Here is a 14,211-nt window from a genome sequence, read left to right as displayed (position 1 = left end):
ATGTGGAGAAATTGGAACCCCTGTGCACTGTTGATGGGAATATAAAATGGTGCAGCTGTTGTGGAAAACAGTATGGCGGTTCTTCAAAAACTTTAAAGTAGAATTATCATATGATCTGGCAATTCCACTTCAGCATATTTACCCAAAATAATTGAAAGCAGGGTGTCAAAGAGATGTTTGTACACCTACATTCATTGCAGCATTATTCACAATAGCTACAATGTGGAAGCAACCCTAGTGTCCATCGACGGATGAGTAGATAAGCAAAATGTGGCAAATACACGCAATGGAACATTATTCAGCCTTAAAAAAGAAGGAAATAGTGACCTACGCTACAACATGGATGAAACCTGGGAATATTATGCTAAGTGAAAGAAGCCAATCACAAAAAGATAAATACTGTATGATTCCATTTATCTGAGTTACTTAGAATAGTCAAAATCACTGAGGCAGAAAGTAGAATGGTGGTTGCCAGGAGCTAGGGGGAGGGGAGAATGGTGAGCTATTGTTTAACAGGAATAGAGTTGCAGTTTTATAAGATGAAATGAGTTATGGAAGTGGATGGTGGTAATAGTTGTGCAACATTTTGAATGTATTTAATACCAGTGAACTTTACAGTTAAAAACAGTTAAATGGTAAATGTTATGTTATGTATATTTTACCACAATTTAAAAATGGAAAAAAAGACAGTTGATATCAGATCAGGTTTTTCTACTGATGGGAATGATCCCAGAAAGATAGAGACATTGATGTTGCTAGAAAGATATGGCCGTGTACATATATATATACTACCAAATGTAAAACCGATAGCTAGTGGGAAGCAGCCGCATAGCACAGGGAGATCAGCCCCATGCTCTGTGACCACCTAGAGGGGTGGGATAGGGAGGGTGGGAGGGAGGGAGATGCAAGAGGGAAGAGATATGGGAACATATGTATATGTATAGCTGATTCACTTTGTTATAAAGCAGAAACTAACACACCATTGTAAAGAAATTATACTCCAATAAAGTTGTTAAAAAATTATAAAAAGAAAGATATGGCCAAAGAAGCTAAATTGGCCAAATCCTAGAGAAGTGGAATGGAATCCAGGCAGAAAGAGAAAGAGAGAGAGGAGGCAGGAAGGAGGGGAAGGAGGGAAAGAAGGAAGGAAAGAAGGAAGGAAGGAAGGGAGGGAGGGAGGGAGAAATAGGGAGGCGGGATAGAAGGAGGGAGGGGGGAAAGAAGGAAGGGAAGGAGGAAAGAAGAAAAGAGGTAGGGAGAGTTGATTTAAAGAGGGACACTTCTTCCATCCCACTCTAAGGAAGAAGGAAAAGATAGTGATAAATTTGGTGGTGAAAGTATGATGGAGTCCCCATCTAATGGCTTCTATTTTCTATATACATAACATAGGGGAGGACATCATTTGAGAATAAGCAGGGAGGGTGAGTGAGAGATTGGAAGAGGAGGGAGAAGGTATAAAATAATCCCTTGGGAGTGTGAAAGAAGAAATCCCACTAAAGAAACATGGTAGGAAGTATAGAGCATCCAGTTATGATTTGGGATCACAAATTTAAGGCACAACCAGTCAACTCTGCTTTTTAAATTTTCTCCAGCAAAGTTCAGCTACCCAAAGGGGTATGGAGAACGCATAAATCACCTGTGCATTGTGAGATTCTGAGTCATAGACCTGGGGAGGAGCCTGAACTTCTAGATTCCAAACAAGCTTGCAAGCGATGGCCATGCTACTAAATCACTGGGTCACACTTTGAGTGACAAGGGACCAGAGCCTTTTCCTTTGTCACTCTCTTTTCATGTATGTCAGTAGGGTAGACAGCAGGTCTGTCACACTAAGTCTGAAAATAATAATAACATTAATAATAAAAATTTAAACTTCAATAATAATTTAAAAAGAGGGAAGCATGGAGAAGACAGATGAGTTAATTTATCCAATCGTGTTTGTGCTGGAAATAGATTTTCTTTCTTTAAAAATCTCATTAACAGGTTTTTAATATGATTTTTTAAATTAATTTATTAATTTTATTTATTTATTTTTGGCTGCGTTGGGTCTTCCCTGCTGTGTGCGTGCTCTCTCTAGTTGCGGAGAGCGGGGGCACTCTTCATTGCGGTGTGTGGGCTTCTCATTGTGTTGGCTTCTCTTGTTGCGGAGCACGGGCTCTAGGCATGCAGACTTCCGTAGTTGTGGCTCGTGGGCTCCAGAGCGCAGGTTCAGTAGTTGTGGCACACGGGTTTCGTTGCTTCACGGTGTGTGGGAACCTCCCAGACCAGGGCCCGAACCCCTGTCCCCTGCACTGGCAGGCAGATTCTCAACCACCATGCCACCAGGGAAGCCCTTTTTTTTTTTAATTAATTTTTTAACATCTTTACTGAGTATAATTGCTTTACAATGTTTGTTAGTTTCTGCTGTATAACAAAGTGAATCAGCTATACGTATACATATATCCTCATAACCTCTCCCTCTTGCGTCTCCCTCCCACTCTCCCTATCCCACACCTCTAGGTGGTCACAAAGCACTGAGCTGGTCTCCCTGTGCTATGCGGCTGCTTCCCACTAGCTATCTATTTTACACTTGGTAGTGTCTATATGTCCATGCCACTCTCTCACTTCGTCCCAGCTTACCCTTCCTCCTCCCTGTGTCCTCAAGTCCATTCTCTACGTCTGCATCTTTATTCCTGTCTTGCCCCTAGGTTCTTCAGAACCTTTTTTTTTTTTTAGATTCTGTATATATGTGTTAGCATATGGTATTTGTTTTTCTCTTTCTGACTTACTTCACTCTGTATGACAGCCTCTAGATCCAACCACCTCACTACAAATAACTCAATTTCGTTCCTTTTTATGGCTGAGCAATATTCCATTGCATATATGTGCCACATCTTCTTTATCCATTCATCTGTCAGTAGACACTTAGGTTGCTTCCATATCCCGGCTATTGTAAATAGTGCTGCAATGAACATTGTGGTACATGACTCTTCTTGAATTACGGTTTTCTCAGGGTATATGCTCAGTAGTGGGATTGCTGGGTCGTATGGTAGTTCTATTTTTAGTTTTTTAAGGAACCTCCATACTGTTCTCCATAGTGGCTGTATCAATTTACATTCCCACCAACAGGCAAGAGGGTTCCCTTTTCTCCACACCCTCTCCAGCATTTACTGTTCGTAGATTTTTTGATGATGGCCATTCTGACTGGTGTGAGGTGATACCTCATCGTAGTTTTGATTTGCATTTCTCTAATGATTAGTGATGCTGAGCACTCTTTCATGTGTTTGTTGGCAATCTGTATATCTTCTTTGGAAAAATGTCTGTTTAGGTCTTCTGCCCATTTTTGGATTGGATTGTTTCTTTTTTGATATTGAGCTGCATGAGCTGCTTGTATATTCTGGAGATTCATCTCTTTTTAAAAAATATTTATTTATTTATTTATTTATTTATTTATTTATGTAGGCTGTGCCAGGTCTTTGCTGTGGCACACAGGATCTTTAGTTGCGGGATGTGGGTTTCTTAGTTGCAGCATGCAGGCTTCTTAGCTGCAGCATGCATGCAGGATCTAGTTCCCCAATCAGGGATCAAACCCGGGCCCCCTGCAATGGGAATGCTGAGTCTTACCCACTAGACCACCAGGGAAGTCCCGGAAATACATTTTCTTGCCCTTCTTCTCATCTACATTTCCAGGTTTGGCAACATCATATAATCTTACAGCTTCAATGGCCATCTTTATGTGGATATGATGACCCCTTTCTTGGCTCCAAAGGCCGAATGGACACATCCATATGAGTGTCCCATGAGCAATTCAAACAACAAATTGCCCCCTATATTTGCGTCTCCTTGGTCTTTCAATCCATTGATTTTTCTCACTCTCCTACTGGCCTCCACATTTAAGAAGGCCCACTGATCTATCCCTAAAATATTAGTAACTTCTATGAATGCAAATTAGAACTATACCAAGATACAATTTTCCCTTATCAGATAAGCAAAAATCTGAAAGTTTGACAACATAATCTGTTAGCATGACTGAGGACACAGAGACTTGCATGCATTGCTAGTGAGAATGAAAGATGGTACAATCCCTGAGCAGTGGATTTTTGTAGTAATGTAGCAGAATTACCTATGCCTTTACTTTTGACCTAGGAATCTATCCTAAAAACACACTGGCAACACATAAAATGATATGTGCACATGCCTATTCACTAAAGCAAAATTTATAATAGCCAATGATTTAAAACAACACTCAAATGTCCATTAATAGAGGATTGTTGAATAAGTTATGATATATTCATGTAATGGAGTATCATGCAGACATAAAAAGGAATGAGGAAAATCTCCATGTACTGATATGAAGACATTTAAGTGAAAATGCAAGAGGCAGAACAGCATACATAGTATTTGCTTTTTAAATAAAAAAAGAAGATTAATACTTATACATATTTCCTTATGTTTTCAAAAAGAAGAAATGGAAAGATAAACCAAAACCTAAAAAAATGAAGGATTATCTATAAAAGAAAGGAAAGAACAGTGAGAAGGGAATAGGCATGGAAGCTAGATCTCTCTTTATGTGCCATATCTTATAGTTTTTACTTGAAAGCATGTAAATGTTTTATATAATTAAAACATAAAATTAAATAGAAAAGAAACAAAGTAATCCATAAATAACAAACAATCTGAAATCTTCAGTGACTTCCCACTACCTACCCACTAGGTCCAAATTCCTCAGTCTGGTCTCAGTGCTCTGAGTCTGCCCCAGCCAGACAATCCCATCTTACTTCCTTATGCCTCACTCCCACCCCAACCCCGGCCCCATCTACTCTCTTCACATACTAACTATTAACATTTGAGTACCCAGTTTATTTCCCCAGCTAGACCATAACCTCTTGAAAATGAAATCCACCTCTGATCCATGTTGGAAAACTTCAATGCTCAATCTCTAGAGTTACCATAACATAAATTGGTGATAATTCTGGCATCTGAAAGATAGTGGCTGGAAAATTTGTATTTATTTTAAAATTCAAGGAGTCCAGAGCTCCTTGATAATATAACAAATATCTGACTAAAGCATAACTTTCTACCTACAAAACAAAGACAACAATGGAAGCAACCCAAGTGTCCTATGGGCGAATGTTTAAACATGTGTACCCATACAATGGATTATTATTCAGCCTTATAAAGGAAGGAAATTCTGACACATGCCACAACATAGATGAATCTTGAAAAATTATGCTAAGTGAAATAAGTCTGTCTCAAAAGGACAAATACTGTATGAGTCCACATATATGAGATTTCTAGAGCAGTTAAATTCATAGAAACAGAAAGGAGGATGGTAGTTGCCAGGAGCTGGGAGTAGCAGGGAGTGAAGAATTATTGCTTAATGGGTACAGAGCTTCGATTTTGCAAAATGGAAAAAGTTCTGGAGATGGATGTTGGCAATGGTTGCACAACAATGTGAATGTACCTAATGCCACTGAACTGTATACTTAAAAATAGTTAAAATGGTAAATTTTGTTACATATATTTTACCATAATTTAAAATTTGTTTTTAAAAAGCAAAGAAAATGAGCATGAGAACACCTTTTAATGGTGATCTTTTTTTTTTTTTTTTTTTTCTCGGTATGCGGGCCTCTCACTGTCGTGGCCTCTCCCGTTGCGGAGCACAGGCTCCGGACGCACAGGCTCAGCGGCCATGGCTCACGGGCTTAGTTGCTCCGCGGCATGTGGGATCTTCCCGGACCAGGGCACGAACCCGTGTCTCCTGCATCGGCAGGCGGATTCTCAACCACTGCGCCACCAGGGAAGCCCAATGGTGATCTTTTAATACCTTATGTTAACATAAAAACAATTTAACCAAGGCTATCCTCTCCAGAGCCATTAAACATCACCTAGGGAAGAGAGCATTGGCTTTTTGCTTTAAACATAGTACCACGTTCTCCCCTTAGGAGTATTTCCAACAGAAACATTCTACCCTTGGACTACTTTGCCCCCTGGGCTTTGTATAACCAGGAGTTACACATAGCTGATTAATTTAAAAGGTGTTTCTAAGACTCTGATAGTTGTTTCTAATCAAAGCTTTGTATTGGCATTGATCCATACATAATATTTATTTTGATGCTTCTGAGTAGAATGCTCTATTCTTTCCCTCCATTCCCACAGGAAAAGTCACTGTACGATGAGTCACTGCTGAGGTTGAGAAATGCTTTGGGAAGAATTTACCTTCCCAAGGTAAAACTCTGCATCTTGTACCACACTAATACAAGATGTAAATAATAGGGGAAACTGTGTGCACGGGAAGAAGCGGTATGTGGGAATGCTCTGCACTTTCCAATCAGTTTTTTTGTAAAACTAAAACTGCTCTAAAAAAATGAAGTCTATCAACTGAAAAAATAAAGCTCTGCATCTTAAATTCTCTGAGTTGTCAGTATAGCAAATGATCATATTGGTCCATGTAAGTAAAAATGATGCTTTCTTAGTAAGGAAATACATTCTCCTTTAAACATGCAATATATCTGGCCAGAAATTAAGGGATATGTTGCTGGCCAGTCATCTTTCTAAATATATTTTAACATTAGGGGAGGAAAAAAGGAAAAATCATTAGAATGCAACCCCCAAGTTATAACCCCCTAGTTTCTGCTCCTGATTGCATTGGAAACCCCAGATTTCTAACACATGGCTTTGTTTCTCTCTTGCCATTTAGAGAGTATAGACAGACATGTTGAAGCCCTTGACCTTAGAGGCAATTAAATACTGGAAGGAGTAAGTTATTGAAATGCCCTTCTAAGAATTATTTAAAATGTAGATAACAACCTTACACTTTCACCTATGATGGAATAGCTGGTATCAGACTAATCCTCCTGCTAAGAACATCTATAAAAGCTGGGGAAAATAACACACACACACACACACACACACACACACACACACACACACACAGAGTCCAGTTGCTTGAAGATAATGAAAAACAACCAAAACAGCCAATACTTGAGGGACAAAGATTCCAAAGAGCATAAATGCTCACTGAAGGGAGCCCCATGGCAGAGCCCCATCTTCTCCTCAGGACATTTAATACTATACAGTGCAGAGAATGAAGGTCAGAGAGAAATCAGCAGCCTAGAGACTGTGGCAGTCTCAGTGGGCTGGAAAGACAACAACTGGGATGCATGGACCACTGAGGAGGAGGGGGTCATTAAACACCAGGCTTTCAATTGAGAGTCTAGAAGAGCCATGATCTATGATTAAGAACAAACTAGAAACAGACCAACCTCAAGTGGCTCAAGATGATCTTCCCATGCTCTATCTGGGGAAATTAAATGCTCTCTGAAGGAAGATATTTTCCAGAGGCTCTACAATTTTTCATATATAATGTCCAGCATTCAAAGAAAAATACAAAACATTCCAGAAAATAGAACCAAATGATTGAAAACCAAGAGAAAAAATAGACAGAATAAACAGATCCACAGGTGACCCATATATTGGAGTTACCAGACATGGACTTTCCACTAACTGGCAAAATACTTAAACCAATACTTCACAAGAAAAAGAGAATACCTAAATGGCCAATAAGTATATGAGAAGAAACTCAATATCATTCAAAAACACAAATTAAAGCCACAATGAGATAACACTACAAACCTTGCAGAATGGTTAAACCAAATAAATACATTAAGTATTGGTGAGGACATAGATCAATTTCTACTGCAAAAACTGCTGGTGTAAATGTAAATTGATGCAAACACTTTGGAACGTTGTTATGCAGAAATTACGAAAGCTAAACATATATATAACCTGTGATCCAGTAATTCCACTGCTGGGTACATAAATAACGAAAAATGAGTGTTTATATATTAACTAAAAGATAATATCCATGAATATTCATAAAACTCTTATTTATAATAGCCCAAACTGCAAATAGCCCGAACATCCACCAACAGCAGAATGGTCTATTCCACTGTAGTATATTTATCCAATGCAATATTATAAGACAGTGAAGAAGAACAAATCAGCCTCATCCAGCAGAGGGCAGACAGAAGAAGCAAAAAGAATTACAATCCTGCAGCCTGTGGAACAAAAACCACATTCACAGAAAGATAAACCAGATGAAAAGGCAGACAGCTATGTATCAGATGAAGGAACAAGATAAAACCACAGAAAAACAACTAAATGAAGTGGAGATAGGCAACCTTCCAGAAGAAGAATTCAGAATAATGATAGTGAAGATGATCCAGCACCTCGGAAAAAGAATGGAGGCAAAGATCAAGAAGATGCAAGAAATGTTTAACAAAGACCTAGAAGAATTAAAGAACAAACACCCACAAGAATTAAAGACCAAACAAACAGAGATGAACAATACAATAACTGAAATGATAACTACACTAGAAGCAATCAATAGTAGAACAACTGAGGCAGAAGAACGGAGAAGTGACCTGGAAGACAGAATGGTGGAATTCACTGCCACAGGACAGAATAAAGAAAAAAAGAATGAAAAGAAATGAAGACAGCCTAAGAGACCTCTGGGACAACATAAAATGCAACAACATTTGCATTATAGGGGTCCCATAAGGAAAAGAGAGAAAGGACCCAAGAAAATATTTGAAGAGATTATAGTTGAAAACTTCCCTAACATGGCAAAGGAAATAGCAACCCAAGTCCAGGAAGTGCAGAGTCCCATACAGGAAAAACCCAAGGAGAAACACGCCGAGAAACATAGTAATCAAATTGGCAAAAATTAAAGACAAAGAAAAATTATTGAAAGCAGCAAGGGGAAAACGACAAATAACATACAAGGGAACTCCCATAAGGTTAACAGATTTCTCAGCAGAAACTCTACAAGCCAGAAGGAAGTGGCACGATATATTTAAAGTGATGAAAAGGAAGAACCTACAACCAAGATTACTCTACCCAGCAAGGGTCTCATTCAGATTCGATGGAGAAATCAAAAGCTTTACAGACAAGCAAAAGCTAAGAGAATTCAGCACCACCAAACCAGCTCTACAACAAAGGCTAAAGGAACTTCTCTAAGTGGGAAACACAAGAGAAGAACAGATCATCCAAACAGAAAATTAATAAGGAAACACAAGCTTTAAATGACACAATAGACCAGATAGATTTAGTTGATATTTATAGGACATTCCATCCAAAACCAGCAGATAACACTTTCTTCTCAAGAGTGCACAGAACATTCTCCAGGATATATCACATCTTGGGTAACAAATCAAGCTGCAGTAAATTTAAGAAAATTGAAATCATAGCAAGCATCTTTTCTGACCACAATGCTATGAAATTAGAAATCAATTACAGGGAAAAAAATGTAAAAAACACAAACACATGGAGGCTAAAAATACGTTACTCAATAACCAAGAGATCACTGAAGAAATCTAAGAGGAAATTAAAAATACCTAGAGACAAATGACAATGAAAACACGATGATCCAAAACCTATGGGATGCAGCAAAAGCAATTCTAAGAGGGAAGTTTATAGCTATACAAGCCTACCTCAAGAAACAAGAAACATCTCAAATAAAGAATCTAACCTTACAGCTAAAGGAGCTAGAGAAAGAAGAACAAGCAAAACCCAAAGTTAACAGAAGGAAAGAAGTCATAAAGATCAGAGCAGAAATAAATGAAATAGAAACAAAGAAAACAATAGCAATGATTAATAAAACTAAAAACTGGGGCTTCCCTGGTGGCACAGTGGTTAAGAGTCCACCTGCCGATGCAGGGGACACGGGTTCGTGCTCCGGTCCAGGAAGATCCCACATGCCGCAAAGTAGCCCATTAGCCATGGCCACTGAGCCTGCACATTTGGAGCCTGTGCTCCGCAACGGGAGAGGTCACAACAGTGAGAGGCCCATGTACCACACACACACAAAAAAAAAAACCTAAAAGCTGGTTCTTTGAAAAGATAAACAAAATTGATAAGCCATTAGCCAGACTCATCAAGAAAAAGAGGGAGAGGACTCAAATCAATAAAATTAGAAATGAAAAAGGAGAAGTTACAACAGACACCGCAGAAATACAAAGCATCCTAAGAGACTATTACAAGCAACTCTTTGCCAATAAAAGGGACAACCTGGAAGAAATTCACAACTTCTTAGAAAGGTATAACCTTCCAAGACTGAACCAAGAAGAAATAGAAAATATGAAGAGACCAATCACAAGTAATGAAATTGAAACTGTGATTAAAAATCTTCCAACAAACAAAAGTCCAGGACCAGATGGCTTCACAGGTGAATTCTAACAAACACTTAGAGAAGAGCTAACACCCATACTTCTCAAACTCTTCCAAAAATTTGCAGAGTAAGGAACACTCCCAAACACTCCCAAACTCATTCTATGAGGCCACAATCACCCTGAGGCCACAATCAAAGATACACAAAAAAAGAAAATTACAGACCAATATCACTGATGAATATAGATGCAAAAATCCTCAACAAAATACTAGCAAACAGAATCCAACAGCACATTAAAAGGATCATACATAATGATCAAGTGGGATTTATCCCAGGGATGGAAGGACTCTTCAATATACACAAATCAATCAATGTGATAAACGATATTAACAAATTGAAGAATAAAAACCATATGATCATCTCAATAGATGCAGAGAAAGCTTTTGACAAAATTCAACACCCATTTATGATAAAAACTCTCCAGAAAGTGGGCACAGAGGGAACCTACCTCAACATGATAAAGGCCATACACAACAAACCCACAGCAAACATCATTCTCAATGGTGAAAAACTGAAAGCATTTCCTCTAAGATCAGGAACAAGACAAGTATGTCCACTCTCACCACTATTATTCAACATAGTTTTGGAAGTCTTAGCCATGGCAATCAGAGAAGAAAAAAAGAAATAAAAGGAATACAAATTGGAAAAGAAGAAGTAAAACTGTCACTGCTTGCAGATGACATGATACTATACATAGAGAATCCTAAAGATGCCACCAGAAAACTACTGGATCTAATCAATGAATTTGGTAAAGTTGCAGGATACAAAATCAATGCACAGAAATCTCTTGCTTTCCTATACACTTATGATGAAAAATCAGAAAAAGAAATTAAGGAAACACTCCCATTTACCATTGCAACAAAAAGAATAAAATACCTAGCAATAAACCTACCCAGGGAGACAAAAGACCTGTATGCAGAAAACTATAAGACACTGATGAAAGAAATTAAGATGATACCAACAGATGGAGAGATATACCATGTTCTTGGATTGGAAGAATCAATATTGTGAAAATGACTATACTCCCCAAAGCAATCTACAGATTCAATGCAATCCCTATCAAATTACCAATGGCATTTTTTATGGAACTAGAACAAAAAATCTTAAAATTTGTATGGAGACACAAAAAACCCGAAATAGCCAAAGCAGTCTTGAGGGAAAAAAACGGAGCTGGAGGAATCAGACTCTCTGACTTCAGACTATACTACAAAGCTACAGTAATAAAGATAATATGGTACTGGCACAAAAAAAGAAACAAAGATCAATGGAACAAAATAGAAAGTCCAGAGATAAACCAACGCACCTATGGTCAACTAATCTATGACAAAGGAGGCAAGGAAATACAATGGAGAAAAGACAGTCTCTTCAATAAGTGGTGCTGGGAAAATTGGACAGCTACATGTAAAAGAATGAAATTAGAACACTCCCTAACACCATACACAAAAATAAACTCAAAATGGATTAGAGACCTAAATGTAAGACCAGACTGTATAAAACTGTTAGAGGAAAACATAGGAAGAACACTCTTTAACATAAATCATAGCAAGATCTTTTTTGATCAACCTCCTAGAGTGATGGAAATAAAAACAAAAATAAACAAATGGGATCTAATGAAACTGAAAAGCTTTTGCACAGCAAAGGACACCATAAACCAGATGGAAAGACAACCCTCAGAATGGGAGACAATATTTGCAAATGAATCAATGGACAAAGGATTAATCTCCAAAATGTATAAACAGCTCATGCAGCTCAATATTGAAAAAACAAATAACCCAATCCAAAAATGGGCAGAAGACCTAAATAGACATTTCTCCAAAGAAGACATACAGATGGCCAAGAAGCACATGAAAAGCTGCTCAACATCACTATTAGTGAAATGAAAATCAAAACTACAATGAGGTAACACCTCACATGGGTTAGAATGGGCATCATCAGAAAATCTACAAACAACAAATGCTGGAGAGTGTGTAGCAAAAAGGGAACCTTCTTGCACTGTTGGTGGGAATGTAAATTGATACAGCCACTATGGAGAACAGTATGGAGGCTCCTTAAAAAACTAAAAATAGAATTCCCATATGATCCAGCAATCCCATTACTGATTAAAATGGGGTAAAATTAGCCTACCATGTTAAGACCCAGAATAGTGGTTATATTCGATGGAGGCAGATAATGACTGAAAGAAGGCACAAATAAGACTTATGCTGCACTGATAATGATCTAGTCTTCTGGTGGAGACTGGAGAAGTGTGTTCATTTTGTGAACTGCATACTACAAACTGTGTACCTAAGATTTGTGTAGGTATAATGCACTTAACTAAAAAGTAACCAAAACATGCACAGTAGTTAGAAATAAATGATCTGGATAGCTAAACATTCCATAACAATGGGGGCAGAGGGCACCTGGACTAGAATGTTCTGAAGACAACTTCCAACTGGGATTCACTCATGGCAACTGCCTTCGGGGCTGTCTTACCGCTCTCTCTCTGGTCTGTCTTCCACATCCCATGTGGATTTGTAGCAAGTGGTTAAATCTGTTTTTATCAATTTAACCCCTTAGTTACCATATTCAAGACCAAACTTCACCATCTCTCATTTCTCCCTTTGTGCATTTCTCCCCAAAGTTTCTATCGCAGATATGAGGATCATCAACTTCCTGCTGCTGAAGGTAGAAATCTCATCCCTGGGGTGGCATTACGCAGTTTCTGGAGGTTCTCCCTCAGAAACTTTCCTCAAGTCCATGGTCTCTTCTCCGGCCACATTGCTTCCATTTTTTCTCTTTTGTTCACTCATTCATTCATTGACCTACTGTGTATTTGTGAAATGTGGAGGGCCCTCTCATAGAGGCTGAGGAGTGTGGAGGCAAGTCAGACATGGTCTCCACCATCCAAAGCCCTTGACTTTCACCTGGACTCTCTAGTTGCTTCCTAGGTAGGTGAGATTCCTACACAGTCTCACCAACGTTTCTCTCCCCACTCCACTCCTCTCTCTGCACTACCACCAATTCACGACTCCCTTCTCCAGCATACGTGTACATATGCACACATGGGTAAAGTACATACACATTGTTTAAGTAAGCAAGACAAGCTCATTAAAGAAAATTTGGAAAATATATAAAAGAATACAAAAGGGAAAGACCCTATCATTCATATTCCTAACACTCAAAGATTTTTAATAATGTGACCATTTTATTTGTCATTTTTGAAACGATGGCTGTCTTTTTAGTATACAAGTCTGACCATTTTCCTCTCTTCTTAGAAGGTATCAAGTTATTCCACTGCCTAAGGGACAGTAGTCATGGTCTGTGGATGCCAGGTGTCCTGTGCCACCCTGTCTCTGCTCATACGGTTCCGAATGCTCACGGTGCTCTTCCCTTCCCTCTCCAGCCTCAAAAACTCCCACTCACCCTTCAAGTCCAGGTTCAAATTTCACTTCTGCTAGACCCTACTTATGTGACACCCATTACAACGTGCTGTAATTACATGGGAAGCAGCAGAGCTGTTAATGCTGACTCTGGAGTCAAACTGCCTGGGTTCAAGTCAGACCTGTGACTTGCCGGCTGTGTGACTGCACCAATTATTTAATCTGCTTTTGCCTCAGCCTCATGGATAAAAGGATAAAATACTAGAATTCCACTCAGAGTAATTCTATGAAGACTAAATGAGGTGATCTGGTTAAAGGGTCACTTAGCACAATGCCGGGCACATAATAAGTTCTCAGAATATGTTACTTATTATAATTGTCAGATGTCTATCTCTTCCCCCTAGACCATGCACACCCCACAGGAAGGATTTCTTTTTCATCTTTTTACCTCCTACTCCACGCTCAGTTTAAAGTGATTTATAAATGTGTGAGAAATAAGTGAATGATCTGCCAAATCTTCTTGACATATCCTCTTGCTATACATACTTTAAAAGTGAAAAAAAAGAGGAGGAGGAGGAAGATGGGGAGAAAAAAGGAAGTAGAAAAGAGATGAAAGAAGAGAAGAAGAAAAAGAAAAAGAAGAAG

General features: G+C 38.6%; 1 protein-coding gene across 6 annotated transcripts in view; it reads right to left on the bottom strand.

Annotated features, from left to right (window-relative positions):
* HIVEP3 (HIVEP zinc finger 3) overlaps positions 1-14,211 on the bottom strand; it is a 503,326-nt gene that overhangs the window by 422,033 nt on the left and 67,082 nt on the right. The window lies entirely within an intron of this gene.

This window comes from Kogia breviceps, chromosome 1 (genome assembly GCF_026419965.1).
Source record: "Kogia breviceps isolate mKogBre1 chromosome 1, mKogBre1 haplotype 1, whole genome shotgun sequence".
NCBI lineage: Eukaryota > Metazoa > Chordata > Mammalia > Artiodactyla > Physeteridae > Kogia > Kogia breviceps.
The sequence above is the reverse complement of the archived record's forward strand: the minus strand, read 5'-3'. Positions and strand labels throughout refer to the sequence as shown.